Raw genomic sequence first — 13,012 nt, forward strand, 5'->3', positions numbered from 1 at the left:
CAATTTAATTATTTTTTGTCTTTTTTTATGTGTTTTTGACCATTTTTAAGAGCATCTATATATATATATATATATATATATATATATATATATATATATATATATATATATATATATATATATATTAGAGGTGTGCCGATCGATCGGTCACCGATCATAATCGGGCCGATTTCCGTGAAAAAGTGTATGATCGGTGATCGGCGATCATTGGCTCTTGTTGCCGATACCGATCACCTGCTTCTCATTTCGCAGCCTGCCTGTGCAGCTGGTCTCCTCTTTCCTTCACTGCGCAAACGCGCAGCAACAAATACTAAGCGATGTGGAACTATATCGCACTGAGTGAATGGGGAAGTTTGCGTGTCAAAATGCATCAACACGACGAATCTAATATGGCATAAAAACAATCCCATACTTGACTGAGTTTGGCAACATCGAGGCTCACTGCAGTAAAAAAGACATACGGAGGATCAGACAGCAGGTAAAGCAGCGCACAGCTACAAACACTCACCCGGATTAGCATGACAGTCAGAAAGCTAAGCAAATAACCCGCAAAATTATTTAAGTCTTCGAGGTGCGATGTAAGACGCTGGTTCTGCTCTCGCTGTTGAACCGCTGCTACGCTACAGGTAGTAATATTTCACAGACGGAGCTTCGCTTCTGCTCCACCTGGTAGTGACTCTCACACCGAACCTCTGCTTAAAGCTGCAGCATCTAACTTAAAAAGTTTACATACGTATTAAAACCTTCGCTGTCCTAACATGAGACAGATAATCTCTGAAAAAATAATTGATCTCCTCCCTGTTCTGCGTAATTACTCCCTTAGTCAGAAACAGCCAATCAGAGCTAGCAGTAATCAGCTAGCCGCCATGCTATCAGGAAGTTTTCATTCAGTAACTCAGGATTGTTTATTGTAATGGAACCTGTATTTGCCTTTGAATGTTAAGTTTTATACTTGAACTTCTTGGCAATGTTGAGAGGTTTTATTTTGGCTCTTTGTATTATTTATCCTCTTCAGAGCCTTCATATGTTATCAGTCTGTTAAAGATAGTATTATCAATAGCAGTACAATTTGCACAATGCCTGTTTTGTTTAGTTTTCTTCTTGGAAAAAGTTATTAAAAACAAGTTTTTGTCTAAATTAAGGTGAATTCATGGTTCCTTTTTCCATATAATGTAACCGGTAGTGTTTATGATAAAAAATAAATAAATAATAATTATGTGATCGGTATCGGTGATCGGTATCGGTAGGAAAAAACCTGATCGGCACATCTCTAATATATATATATGTATGTATGTATGTATGTATGTATATGTATATATATACATACATATATATATAATAGATAGATAGATAGATAGATAGATAGATAGATAGATAGATAGATAGATAGATAGATAGATAGATAGATAGATAGATAGATAGATAGATAGATAGATAGGTCTACCTTTATGCCCAGTTATTAAAACGATTGCATTTCCTCAGTCCTTCAAACCCATGTCACCTTTACCTACATATTTCTGTTTCATTCGTAATTAGCCTTGGTTAGGTTTGATTATTTTATATATTTCAGCATTCTGTGTTGCCCTCATTGTGTATGAAAACAGGTCTATAAATAAAAAGTAGCCAGGTGTTACCAGTAAACTGGTACTTAAGCGTATTAAGTAATCATTACAGCATCAGATAAAATAGTACAGTTAAAAAAAAAAAATCAGTCAAATTACAACAAAATGAGTTCTCCTCGTTTCTCCACATGGTAAATGTTTGTTTTAGCTTTAATCCTCAACTAAAACGACAGAGAGGACAAATTTTCTAATCAGACCCCTCTTCATTTTGCCATGTAACGTTGATAAAATCCTGATTTTTCTTGTATTTCTGTTTAAATTTACCCAGATTCTTTTTTTGTATCCATTCATATTTATGATATATATCGTTTTTAAACTCACTTGTTTGGCTGAAAAATGTCGTCTCCTAGCTAACCGATCCACCTGTGCAAATAACAAATCTGACCGTTGAAATACTGTTAAAGTGGCTAAATGGTTTGAGAAAGCCCATAAACCGTCATTATTTCTAATGTGAATAATTAAAAAGAAGTCTGTCCAAACAACATAAAATGAAATAGCGGGTAACAATCGCTTTTATCTACTTTTTGGTCTTACCTGAAGAGGAGAATACTCGGTCAGCAGGATCCGTTCCCTTTTTCCAGTTAAAATCCCACCTTCCGCCCAAAGTTTCGTCTCAGTTTAGGTAAGGTATTAGACTCTCAGCACATTGACTTGTTTTAAAGTCAGTGTTACTGGCAATCTTTTTGCGTCGAAATGCCGTTTTTTCTCCGTTTGAAGCGTCAGTTCTGATAAAACTGACCGATTCTCCTGCTGCAGCCTCCTAACAAGTGCTCTGCTTTTTGTCCCGCCTATCCGCGGTGATGAGCCCCACCGCACAACACCTCGACACTTCCGAGTTTCATCCGCTAGAGGTCAGGCTTTCTGCCTCAGACAGCAACAACACTGAGAAGAAGCGTAAATTTAAATCCATGCTAAAAAATAATGGATGATACAGCAAAACTTCATTTCTAAAATAAATAAATCTTAGATACTAAATCATGGTCTTCCGCCGGACAGCATAGTTCTTGAATAATAAGTAAAATAAGGGCAAAATTATCCATCTAATATAGAATAGAAATATCCTTCATTTCCCTATGTGTATATTTAAATACAATACATATTTTAAACAGTTATATGCTTGTCATACTAGTCGAGTGGGCAGAAATCATCAATAAATACAAAATGAGATTGTTACAGAAACTTGAGTTAATAGAACCAGTTTTTATTATTTTTAGATAGCAAGTAAGTGATCTACTTTCTCAAGCAATGATTTCAAAGAATAGAAACATTAATAACTATGTAAATTTATCAAAGTGCTGTTTTTCAGATCAAGGTGTATCTAGTTCTCCATTATTTCTAGCTTCCTTCACAGTATTAAGCAGGAATCTGGAAGTCATTTTATCCTTCTCACATCAGTATTAAAAACATTGTTAAAAAATAGCATCTTTTTCGAAACTTCAGCTCTTTTTAATATTCGTAGATGATTTCCATAACATCTTGATCTAAACACCAATTTATAATTAAATTTGTAAAGTTGATCTTTTGCATTATGTAGTCCGCTGTTCTTCATCCAGCCATCCACTGGAGGGCAGCTTTGCCTTAAAACTTTACAGGTAATCCTTTAAAAGTATTATATAAAAAATAATAATAATAAAGCTCCAAATGGAAAAAAGCGCTTCACCTGAGGGAAAAACTGCATGAAGACTCTTAACTGTGAAGGGGATGAAAACTACTGCTTCATAGTAACAAGAGGCCAATATGGTTTTGCATGCTTCATATTTGTCCTGGGAAGACTGTTGAAACCAGATCCAGAAATGTTACTTTCATTACATCATGACTTTACTTTCATCTTCTCAATGAATGTAGAAGGAAAAATATGTGACGAAGGGATGTGCTTCCGAGGTGAAGTACTCAGACCAGTAAGTTTCACTGGTGAATAAGTTCAGAGGAGCAAAGCTTAGCTGCTGCCAGGTCAAAGTCCCGCCTGCTGCTCTAGTTGGTGCCACCGTTATGGTTTCTAGTTCTCACAGTGCTATGAAGTTGATGCACGTTTCTATCGCTGTTTGTTGACGGATAAAGAGTCTGTGTCGCTGTTGGTTGATCGCTTACGGCCATACCACCCTGAACACGCCCGATCTCGTCTGATCTCGGAAGCTAAGCAGGGTCGGGCCTGGTCAGTACTTGGATGGGAGACCGCCTGGGAATACCAGGTGCTGTAAGCTTTTGCTGACTCTCCCACAAGAATGACTTTTGTGGAACATCACATTAAAGCACAAATGGACCAGAGCTACGAATGAATGTGGAAGTTCTTTGTCCGTGCGGACTTAAAAGAAATAGTGTGAAAACGGAGAGTCGTTATCGCCCCCTAGTGGTGGGAATACAAACACCTGGTATTGCCAGGAGGTTTGGGGGTGCACCAAAAGATGCAAAGATGAAAAAGGACTATTCATTTTTTGCAACGATAATCATTCACCTGTGTTTTGTTTATTTTCCACCACAAAAATTGCAATTGTTGTCTATTCAGTTGTCTTTACATAGGGAGCGTCAAGAAGGGCTTTGTGGTGGAAGACATGGCGAAAAGCCTAGAATGACAGCAGCTTAATGTCACTTGTAGCGATGATAAAACTGTTATTGAAAATGAAAGATGGCAGTCATGGCTGTTTGTTGACAGATAAAGAGTCTGTGTCGCTGTTGGTTGATCGCTTACGGCCATACCACCCTGAACACGTCTGATCTCGGAAGCTAAGCAGGGTCGGGCCTGGTCAGTACTTGGATGGGAGACCGCCTGGGAATACCAGGTGCTGTAAGCTTTTGCTGACTCTCCCACAAGAATGACTTTTGTGGAACATCACATTAAAGCACAAATGGACCAGAGCTACGAATGAATGTGGAAGTTCTTTGTCCGTGCGGACTTAAAAGAAATAGTGTGAAAACGGAGAGTCGTTATCGCCCCCTAGTGGTGGGAATACAAACACCTGGTATTGCCAGGAGGTTTGGGGGTGCACCAAAAGATACAAAGATGAAAAAGGACTATTCATTTTTTGGAACGATAATCATTCACCTGTGTTTTGTTTATTTTCCACCACAAAAATTGCAATTGTTGACTATTCAGTTGTCTTTACATAGGGAGCGTCAAGAAGGGCTTTGTGGTGGAAGACATGGCGAAAAGCCTAGAATGACAGCAGCTTAATGTCACTTGTAGCGATGAGAAAACTGTTATTGAAAATGAAAGATGGCAGTCATGGCTGTTTGTTGACGGATAAAGAGTCTGTGTCGCTGTTGGTTGATCGCTTACGGCCATACCACCCTGAACACGCCCGATCTCGTCTGATCTCGGAAGCTAAGCAGGGTCGGGCCTGGTCAGTACTTGGATGGGAGACCGCCTGGGAATACCAGGTGCTGTAAGCTTTTGCTGACTCTCCCACAAGAATGACTTTTGTGGAACATCACATTAAAGCACAAATGGACCAGAGCTACGAATGAATGTGGAAGTTCTTTGTCCGTGCGGACTTAAAAGAAATAGTGTGAAAACGGAGAGTCGTTATCGCCCCCTAGTGGTGGGAATACAAACACCTGGTATTGCCAGGAGGTTTGGGGGTGCACCAAAAGATGCAAAGATGAAAAAGGACTATTCATTTTTTGCAACGATAATCATTCACCTGTGTTTTGTTTATTTTCCACCACAAAAATTGCAATTGTTGTCTATTCAGTTGTCTTTACATAGGGAGCGTCAAGAAGGGCTTTGTGGTGGAAGACATGGCGAAAAGCCTAGAATGACAGCAGCTTAATGTCACTTGTAGCGATGAGAAAACTGTTATTGAAAATGAAAGATGGCAGTCATGGCTGTTTGTTGACGGATAAAGAGTCTGTGTCGCTGTTGGTTGATCGCTTACGGCCATACCACCCTGAACACGCCCGATCTCGTCTGATCTCGGAAGCTAAGCAGGGTCGGGCCTGGTCAGTACTTGGATGGGAGACCGCCTGGGAATACCAGGTGCTGTAAGCTTTTGCTGACTCTCCCACAAGAATGACTTTTGTGGAACATCACATTAAAGCACAAATGGACCAGAGCTACGAATGAATGTGGAAGTTCTTTGTCCGTGCGGACTTAAAAGAAATAGTGTGAAAACGGAGAGTCGTTATCGCCCCCTAGTGGTGGGAATACAAACACCTGGTATTGCCAGGAGGTTTGGGGGTGCACCAAAAGATGCAAAGATGAAAAAGGACTATTCATTTTTTGCAACGATAATCATTCACCTGTGTTTTGTTTATTTTCCACCACAAAAATTGCAATTGTTGTCTATTCAGTTGTCTTTACATAGGGAGCGTCAAGAAGGGCTTTGTGGTGGAAGACATGGCGAAAAGCCTAGAATGACAGCAGCTTAATGTCACTTGTAGCGATGAGAAAACTGTTATTGAAAATGAAAGATGGCAGTCATGGCTGTTTGTTGACGGATAAAGAGTCTGTGTCGCTGTTGGTTGATCGCTTACGGCCATACCACCCTGAACACGCCCGATCTCGTCTGATCTCGGAAGCTAAGCAGGGTCGGGCCTGGTCAGTACTTGGATGGGAGACCGCCTGGGAATACCAGGTGCTGTAAGCTTTTGCTGACTCTCCCACAAGAATGACTTTTGTGGAACATCACATTAAAGCACAAATGGACCAGAGCTACGAATGAATGTGGAAGTTCTTTGTCCGTGCGGACTTAAAAGAAATAGTGTGAAAACGGAGAGTCGTTATCGCCCCCTAGTGGTGGGAATACAAACACCTGGTATTGCCAGGAGGTTTGGGGGTGCACCAAAAGATGCAAAGATGAAAAAGGACTATTCATTTTTTGCAACGATAATCATTCACCTGTGTTTTGTTTATTTTCCACCACAAAAATTGCAATTGTTGTCTATTCAGTTGTCTTTACATAGGGAGCGTCAAGAAGGGCTTTGTGGTGGAAGACATGGCGAAAAGCCTAGAATGACAGCAGCTTAATGTCACTTGTAGCGATGATAAAACTGTTATTGAAAATGAAAGATGGCAGTCATGGCTGTTTGTTGACAGATAAAGAGTCTGTGTCGCTGTTGGTTGATCGCTTACGGCCATACCACCCTGAACACGTCTGATCTCGGAAGCTAAGCAGGGTCGGGCCTGGTCAGTACTTGGATGGGAGACCGCCTGGGAATACCAGGTGCTGTAAGCTTTTGCTGACTCTCCCACAAGAATGACTTTTGTGGAACATCACATTAAAGCACAAATGGACCAGAGCTACGAATGAATGTGGAAGTTCTTTGTCCGTGCGGACTTAAAAGAAATAGTGTGAAAACGGAGAGTCGTTATCGCCCCCTAGTGGTGGGAATACAAACACCTGGTATTGCCAGGAGGTTTGGGGGTGCACCAAAAGATACAAAGATGAAAAAGGACTATTCATTTTTTGGAACGATAATCATTCACCTGTGTTTTGTTTATTTTCCACCACAAAAATTGCAATTGTTGACTATTCAGTTGTCTTTACATAGGGAGCGTCAAGAAGGGCTTTGTGGTGGAAGACATGGCGAAAAGCCTAGAATGACAGCAGCTTAATGTCACTTGTAGCGATGAGAAAACTGTTATTGAAAATGAAAGATGGCAGTCATGGCTGTTTGTTGACGGATAAAGAGTCTGTGTCGCTGTTGGTTGATCGCTTACGGCCATACCACCCTGAACACGCCCGATCTCGTCTGATCTCGGAAGCTAAGCAGGGTCGGGCCTGGTCAGTACTTGGATGGGAGACCGCCTGGGAATACCAGGTGCTGTAAGCTTTTGCTGACTCTCCCACAAGAATGACTTTTGTGGAACATCACATTAAAGCACAAATGGACCAGAGCTACGAATGAATGTGGAAGTTCTTTGTCCGTGCGGACTTAAAAGAAATAGTGTGAAAACGGAGAGTCGTTATCGCCCCCTAGTGGTGGGAATACAAACACCTGGTATTGCCAGGAGGTTTGGGGGTGCACCAAAAGATGCAAAGATGAAAAAGGACTATTCATTTTTTGCAACGATAATCATTCACCTGTGTTTTGTTTATTTTCCACCACAAAAATTGCAATTGTTGTCTATTCAGTTGTCTTTACATAGGGAGCGTCAAGAAGGGCTTTGTGGTGGAAGACATGGCGAAAAGCCTAGAATGACAGCAGCTTAATGTCACTTGTAGCGATGAGAAAACTGTTATTGAAAATGAAAGATGGCAGTCATGGCTGTTTGTTGACGGATAAAGAGTCTGTGTCGCTGTTGGTTGATCGCTTACGGCCATACCACCCTGAACACGCCCGATCTCGTCTGATCTCGGAAGCTAAGCAGGGTCGGGCCTGGTCAGTACTTGGATGGGAGACCGCCTGGGAATACCAGGTGCTGTAAGCTTTTGCTGACTCTCCCACAAGAATGACTTTTGTGGAACATCACATTAAAGCACAAATGGACCAGAGCTACGAATGAATGTGGAAGTTCTTTGTCCGTGCGGACTTAAAAGAAATAGTGTGAAAACGGAGAGTCGTTATCGCCCCCTAGTGGTGGGAATACAAACACCTGGTATTGCCAGGAGGTTTGGGGGTGCACCAAAAGATACAAAGATGAAAAAGGACTATTCATTTTTTGCAACGATAATCACTAAACTGTGTTTTGTTTATTTTCCACCACAAAAATTGCAATTGTTGTCTATTCAGTTGTCTTTACAAAGGGAGCGTCAAGAAGGGCTTTGTGGTGGAAGACATGGCGAAAAGCCTAGAATGACAGCAGCTTAATGTCACTTGTAGCGATGAGAAAACTGTTATTGAAAATGAAAAATGGCAGTCATGGCTGTTTGTTGACGGATAAAGAGTCTGTGTCGCTGTTGGTTGATCGCTTACGGCCATACCACCCTGAACACGCCCGATCTCGTCTGATCTCGGAAGCTAAGCAGGGTCGGGCCTGGTCAGTACTTGGATGGGAGACCGCCTGGGAATACCAGGTGCTGTAAGCTTTTGCTGACTCTCCCACAAGAATGACTTTTGTGGAACATCACATTAAAGCACAAATGGACCAGAGCTACGAATGAATGTGGAAGTTCTTTGTCCGTGCGGACTTAAAAGAAATAGTGTGAAAACGGAGAGTCGTTATCGCCCCCTAGTGGTGGGAATACAAACACCTGGTATTGCCAGGAGGTTTGGGGGTGCACCAAAAGATGCAAAGATGAAAAAGGACTATTCATTTTTTGCAACGATAATCATTCACCTGTGTTTTGTTTATTTTCCACCACAAAAATTGCAATTGTTGTCTATTCAGTTGTCTTTACATAGGGAGCGTCAAGAAGGGCTTTGTGGTGGAAGACATGGCGAAAAGCCTAGAATGACAGCAGCTTAATGTCACTTGTAGCGATGAGAAAACTGTTATTGAAAATGAAAGATGGCAGTCATGGCTGTTTGTTGACGGATAAAGAGTCTGTGTTGCTGTTGGTTGATCGCTTACGGCCATACCACCCTGAACACGTCTGATCTCGGAAGCTAAGCAGGGTCGGGCCTGGTCAGTACTTGGATGGGAGACCGCCTGGGAATACCAGGTGCTGTAAGCTTTTGCTGACTCTCCCACAAGAATGACTTTTGTGGAACATCACATTAAAGCACAAATGGACCAGAGCTACGAATGAATGTGGAAGTTCTTTGTCCGTGCGGACTTAAAAGAAATAGTGTGAAAACGGAGAGTCGTTATCGCCCCCTAGTGGTGGGAATACAAACACCTGGTATTGCCAGGGTGGTGCACTAAAAAGTGCAAAGATGAAAAAGGACTATTAATTTTTTGGAACGATAATCATTCACCTGTGTTTTGTTTATTTTCCACCACAAAAATTGCAATTGTTGTCTATTCAGTTGTCTTTACATAGGGAGCGTCAAGAAGGGCTTTGTGGTGGAAGACATGGCGAAAAGCCTAGAATGACAGCAGCTTAATGTCACTTGTAGCGATGAGAAAACTGTTATTGAAAATGAAAAATGGCAGTCATGGCTGTTTGTTGACGGATAAAGAGTCTGTGTCGCTGTTGGTTGATCGCTTACGGCCATACCACCCTGAACACGCCCGATCTCGTCTGATCTCGGAAGCTAAGCAGGGTCGGGCCTGGTCAGTACTTGGATGGGAGACCGCCTGGGAATACCAGGTGCTGTAAGCTTTTGCTGACTCTCCCACAAGAATGACTTTTGTGGAACATCACATTAAAGCACAAATGGACCAGAGCTACGAATGAATGTGGAAGTTCTTTGTCCGTGCGGACTTAAAAGAAATAGTGTGAAAACGGAGAGTCGTTATCGCCCCCTAGTGGTGGGAATACAAACACCTGGTATTGCCAGGGTGGTGCACTAAAAAGTGCAAAGATGAAAAAGGACTATTAATTTTTTGGAACGATAATCATTCACCTGTGTTTTGTTTATTTTCCACCACAAAAATTGCAATTGTTGTCTATTCAGTTGTCTTTACATAGGGAGCGTCAAGAAGGGCTTTGTGGTGGAAGACATGGCGAAAAGCCTAGAATGACAGCAGCTTAATGTCACTTGTAGCGATGAGAAAACTGTTATTGAAAATGAAAAATGGCAGTCATGGCTGTTTGTTGACGGATAAAGAGTCTGTGTCGCTGTTGGTTGATCGCTTACGGCCATACCACCCTGAACACGCCCGATCTCGTCTGATCTCGGAAGCTAAGCAGGGTCGGGCCTGGTCAGTACTTGGATGGGAGACCGCCTGGGAATACCAGGTGCTGTAAGCTTTTGCTGACTCTCCCACAAGAATGACTTTTGTGGAACATCACATTAAAGCACAAATGGACCAGAGCTACGAATGAATGTGGAAGTTCTTTGTCCGTGCGGACTTAAAAGAAATAGTGTGAAAACGGAGAGTCGTTATCGCCCCCTAGTGGTGGGAATACAAACACCTGGTATTGCCAGGAGGTTTGGGGGTGCACCAAAAGATGCAAAGATGAAAAAGGACTATTCATTTTTTGCAACGATAATCATTCACCTGTGTTTTGTTTATTTTCCACCACAAAAATTGCAATTGTTGTCTATTCAGTTGTCTTTACATAGGGAGCGTCAAGAAGGGCTTTGTGGTGGAAGACATGGCGAAAAGCCTAGAATGACAGCAGCTTAATGTCACTTGTAGCGATGATAAAACTGTTATTGAAAATGAAAGATGGCAGTCATGGCTGTTTGTTGACAGATAAAGAGTCTGTGTCGCTGTTGGTTGATCGCTTACGGCCATACCACCCTGAACACGTCTGATCTCGGAAGCTAAGCAGGGTCGGGCCTGGTCAGTACTTGGATGGGAGACCGCCTGGGAATACCAGGTGCTGTAAGCTTTTGCTGACTCTCCCACAAGAATGACTTTTGTGGAACATCACATTAAAGCACAAATGGACCAGAGCTACGAATGAATGTGGAAGTTCTTTGTCCGTGCGGACTTAAAAGAAATAGTGTGAAAACGGAGAGTCGTTATCGCCCCCTAGTGGTGGGAATACAAACACCTGGTATTGCCAGGGTGGTGCACTAAAAAGTGCAAAGATGAAAAAGGACTATTAATTTTTTGGAACGATAATCATTCACCTGTGTTTTGTTTATTTTCCACCACAAAAATTGCAATTGTTGTCTATTCAGTTGTCTTTACATAGGGAGCGTCAAGAAGGGCTTTGTGGTGGAAGACATGGCGAAAAGCCTAGAATGACAGCAGCTTAATGTCACTTGTAGCGATGAGAAAACTGTTATTGAAAATGAAAGATGGCAGTCATGGCTGTTTGTTGACGGATAAAGAGTCTGTGTCGCTGTTGGTTGATCGCTTACGGCCATACCACCCTGAACACGCCCGATCTCGTCTGATCTCGGAAGCTAAGCAGGGTCGGGCCTGGTCAGTACTTGGATGGGAGACCGCCTGGGAATACCAGGTGCTGTAAGCTTTTGCTGACTCTCCCACAAGAATGACTTTTGTGGAACATCACATTAAAGCACAAATGGACCAGAGCTACGAATGAATGTGGAAGTTCTTTGTCCGTGCGGACTTAAAAGAAATAGTGTGAAAACGGAGAGTCGTTATCGCCCCCTAGTGGTGGGAATACAAACACCTGGTATTGCCAGGGTGGTGCACTAAAAAGTGCAAAGATGAAAAAGGACTATTAATTTTTTGGAACGATAATCATTCACCTGTGTTTTGTTTATTTTCCACCACAAAAATTGCAATTGTTGTCTATTCAGTTGTCTTTACATAGGGAGCGTCAAGAAGGGCTTTGTGGTGGAAGACATGGCGAAAAGCCTAGAATGACAGCAGCTTAATGTCACTTGTAGCGATGAGAAAACTGTTATTGAAAATGAAAGATGGCAGTCATGGCTGTTTGTTGACGGATAAAGAGTCTGTGTCGCTGTTGGTTGATCGCTTACGGCCATACCACCCTGAACACGCCCGATCTCGTCTGATCTCGGAAGCTAAGCAGGGTCGGGCCTGGTCAGTACTTGGATGGGAGACCGCCTGGGAATACCAGGTGCTGTAAGCTTTTGCTGACTCTCCCACAAGAATGACTTTTGTGGAACATCACATTAAAGCACAAATGGACCAGAGCTACGAATGAATGTGGAAGTTCTTTGTCCGTGCGGACTTAAAAGAAATAGTGTGAAAACGGAGAGTCGTTATCGCCCCCTAGTGGTGGGAATACAAACACCTGGTATTGCCAGGGTGGTGCACTAAAAAGTGCAAAGATGAAAAAGGACTATTAATTTTTTGGAACGATAATCATTCACCTGTGTTTTGTTTATTTTCCACCACAAAAATTGCAATTGTTGTCTATTCAGTTGTCTTTACATAGGGAGCGTCAAGAAGGGCTTTGTGGTGGAAGACATGGCGAAAAGCCTAGAATGACAGCAGCTTAATGTCACTTGTAGCGATGAGAAAACTGTTATTGAAAATGAAAGATGGCAGTCATGGCTGTTTGTTGACGGATAAAGAGTCTGTGTCGCTGTTGGTTGATCGCTTACGGCCATACCACCCTGAACACGCCCGATCTCGTCTGATCTCGGAAGCTAAGCAGGGTCGGGCCTGGTCAGTACTTGGATGGGAGACCGCCTGGGAATACCAGGTGCTGTAAGCTTTTGCTGACTCTCCCACAAGAATGACTTTTGTGGAACATCACATTAAAGCACAAATGGACCAGAGCTACGAATGAATGTGGAAGTTCTTTGTCCGTGCGGACTTAAAAGAAATAGTGTGAAAACGGAGAGTCGTTATCGCCCCCTAGTGGTGGGAATACAAACACCTGGTATTGCCAGGAGGTTTGGGGGTGCACCAAAAGATACAAAGATGAAAAAGGACTATTAATTTTTTGCAACGATAATCATTCACCTGTGTTTTGTTTATTTTCCACCACAAAAATTGCAATTGTTGT

At 42.2% G+C, this 13,012-nt stretch overlaps 12 non-coding genes and 4 pseudogenes across 12 annotated transcripts; all 16 read left to right on the forward strand.

The window, feature by feature from the left end:
- The first annotated feature begins 3,704 nt into the window (after positions 1-3,704).
- Positions 3,705-3,823, forward strand: LOC148157827 (5S ribosomal RNA). The gene has a single exon (XR_015764147.1). It is a non-coding gene; the product is annotated as a 5S ribosomal RNA (ribosomal RNA).
- Positions 3,824-4,302: 479 nt separating this feature from the next.
- Positions 4,303-4,411, forward strand: LOC148157828 (5S ribosomal RNA; annotated as a pseudogene).
- Positions 4,412-4,890: 479 nt separating this feature from the next.
- On the forward strand, positions 4,891-5,009 carry LOC148157829 (5S ribosomal RNA). Its single transcript, XR_015764158.1, has one exon. It is a non-coding gene; the product is annotated as a 5S ribosomal RNA (ribosomal RNA).
- A 479-nt stretch (positions 5,010-5,488) lies between these two features.
- LOC148157830 (5S ribosomal RNA) lies at positions 5,489-5,607 on the forward strand. The gene has a single exon (XR_015764169.1). It is a non-coding gene; the product is annotated as a 5S ribosomal RNA (ribosomal RNA).
- Positions 5,608-6,086: 479 nt separating this feature from the next.
- On the forward strand, positions 6,087-6,205 carry LOC148157831 (5S ribosomal RNA). Its single transcript, XR_015764179.1, has one exon. It is a non-coding gene; the product is annotated as a 5S ribosomal RNA (ribosomal RNA).
- A 479-nt stretch (positions 6,206-6,684) lies between these two features.
- On the forward strand, positions 6,685-6,793 carry LOC148157832 (5S ribosomal RNA; annotated as a pseudogene).
- A 479-nt stretch (positions 6,794-7,272) lies between these two features.
- Positions 7,273-7,391, forward strand: LOC148157833 (5S ribosomal RNA). Its single transcript, XR_015764124.1, has one exon. It is a non-coding gene; the product is annotated as a 5S ribosomal RNA (ribosomal RNA).
- A 479-nt stretch (positions 7,392-7,870) lies between these two features.
- LOC148157834 (5S ribosomal RNA) lies at positions 7,871-7,989 on the forward strand. The gene has a single exon (XR_015764134.1). It is a non-coding gene; the product is annotated as a 5S ribosomal RNA (ribosomal RNA).
- Positions 7,990-8,468: 479 nt separating this feature from the next.
- On the forward strand, positions 8,469-8,587 carry LOC148157835 (5S ribosomal RNA). The gene has a single exon (XR_015764139.1). It is a non-coding gene; the product is annotated as a 5S ribosomal RNA (ribosomal RNA).
- Positions 8,588-9,066: 479 nt separating this feature from the next.
- On the forward strand, positions 9,067-9,175 carry LOC148157836 (5S ribosomal RNA; annotated as a pseudogene).
- A 472-nt stretch (positions 9,176-9,647) lies between these two features.
- LOC148157837 (5S ribosomal RNA) lies at positions 9,648-9,766 on the forward strand. The gene has a single exon (XR_015764140.1). It is a non-coding gene; the product is annotated as a 5S ribosomal RNA (ribosomal RNA).
- A 472-nt stretch (positions 9,767-10,238) lies between these two features.
- LOC148157838 (5S ribosomal RNA) lies at positions 10,239-10,357 on the forward strand. The gene has a single exon (XR_015764141.1). It is a non-coding gene; the product is annotated as a 5S ribosomal RNA (ribosomal RNA).
- Positions 10,358-10,836: 479 nt separating this feature from the next.
- LOC148157839 (5S ribosomal RNA) lies at positions 10,837-10,945 on the forward strand (annotated as a pseudogene).
- Positions 10,946-11,417: 472 nt separating this feature from the next.
- LOC148157840 (5S ribosomal RNA) lies at positions 11,418-11,536 on the forward strand. Its single transcript, XR_015764142.1, has one exon. It is a non-coding gene; the product is annotated as a 5S ribosomal RNA (ribosomal RNA).
- Positions 11,537-12,008: 472 nt separating this feature from the next.
- On the forward strand, positions 12,009-12,127 carry LOC148157841 (5S ribosomal RNA). Its single transcript, XR_015764143.1, has one exon. It is a non-coding gene; the product is annotated as a 5S ribosomal RNA (ribosomal RNA).
- A 472-nt stretch (positions 12,128-12,599) lies between these two features.
- Positions 12,600-12,718, forward strand: LOC148157842 (5S ribosomal RNA). The gene has a single exon (XR_015764144.1). It is a non-coding gene; the product is annotated as a 5S ribosomal RNA (ribosomal RNA).
- Positions 12,719-13,012: the final 294 nt, after the last annotated feature.

This window comes from Poecilia mexicana, unplaced genomic scaffold (genome assembly GCF_051168715.1).
Source record: "Poecilia mexicana isolate PSO_F unplaced genomic scaffold, ASM5116871v1 scaffold_8, whole genome shotgun sequence".
In the NCBI taxonomy this organism is placed as follows: Eukaryota; Metazoa; Chordata; class Actinopteri; order Cyprinodontiformes; family Poeciliidae; genus Poecilia; species Poecilia mexicana.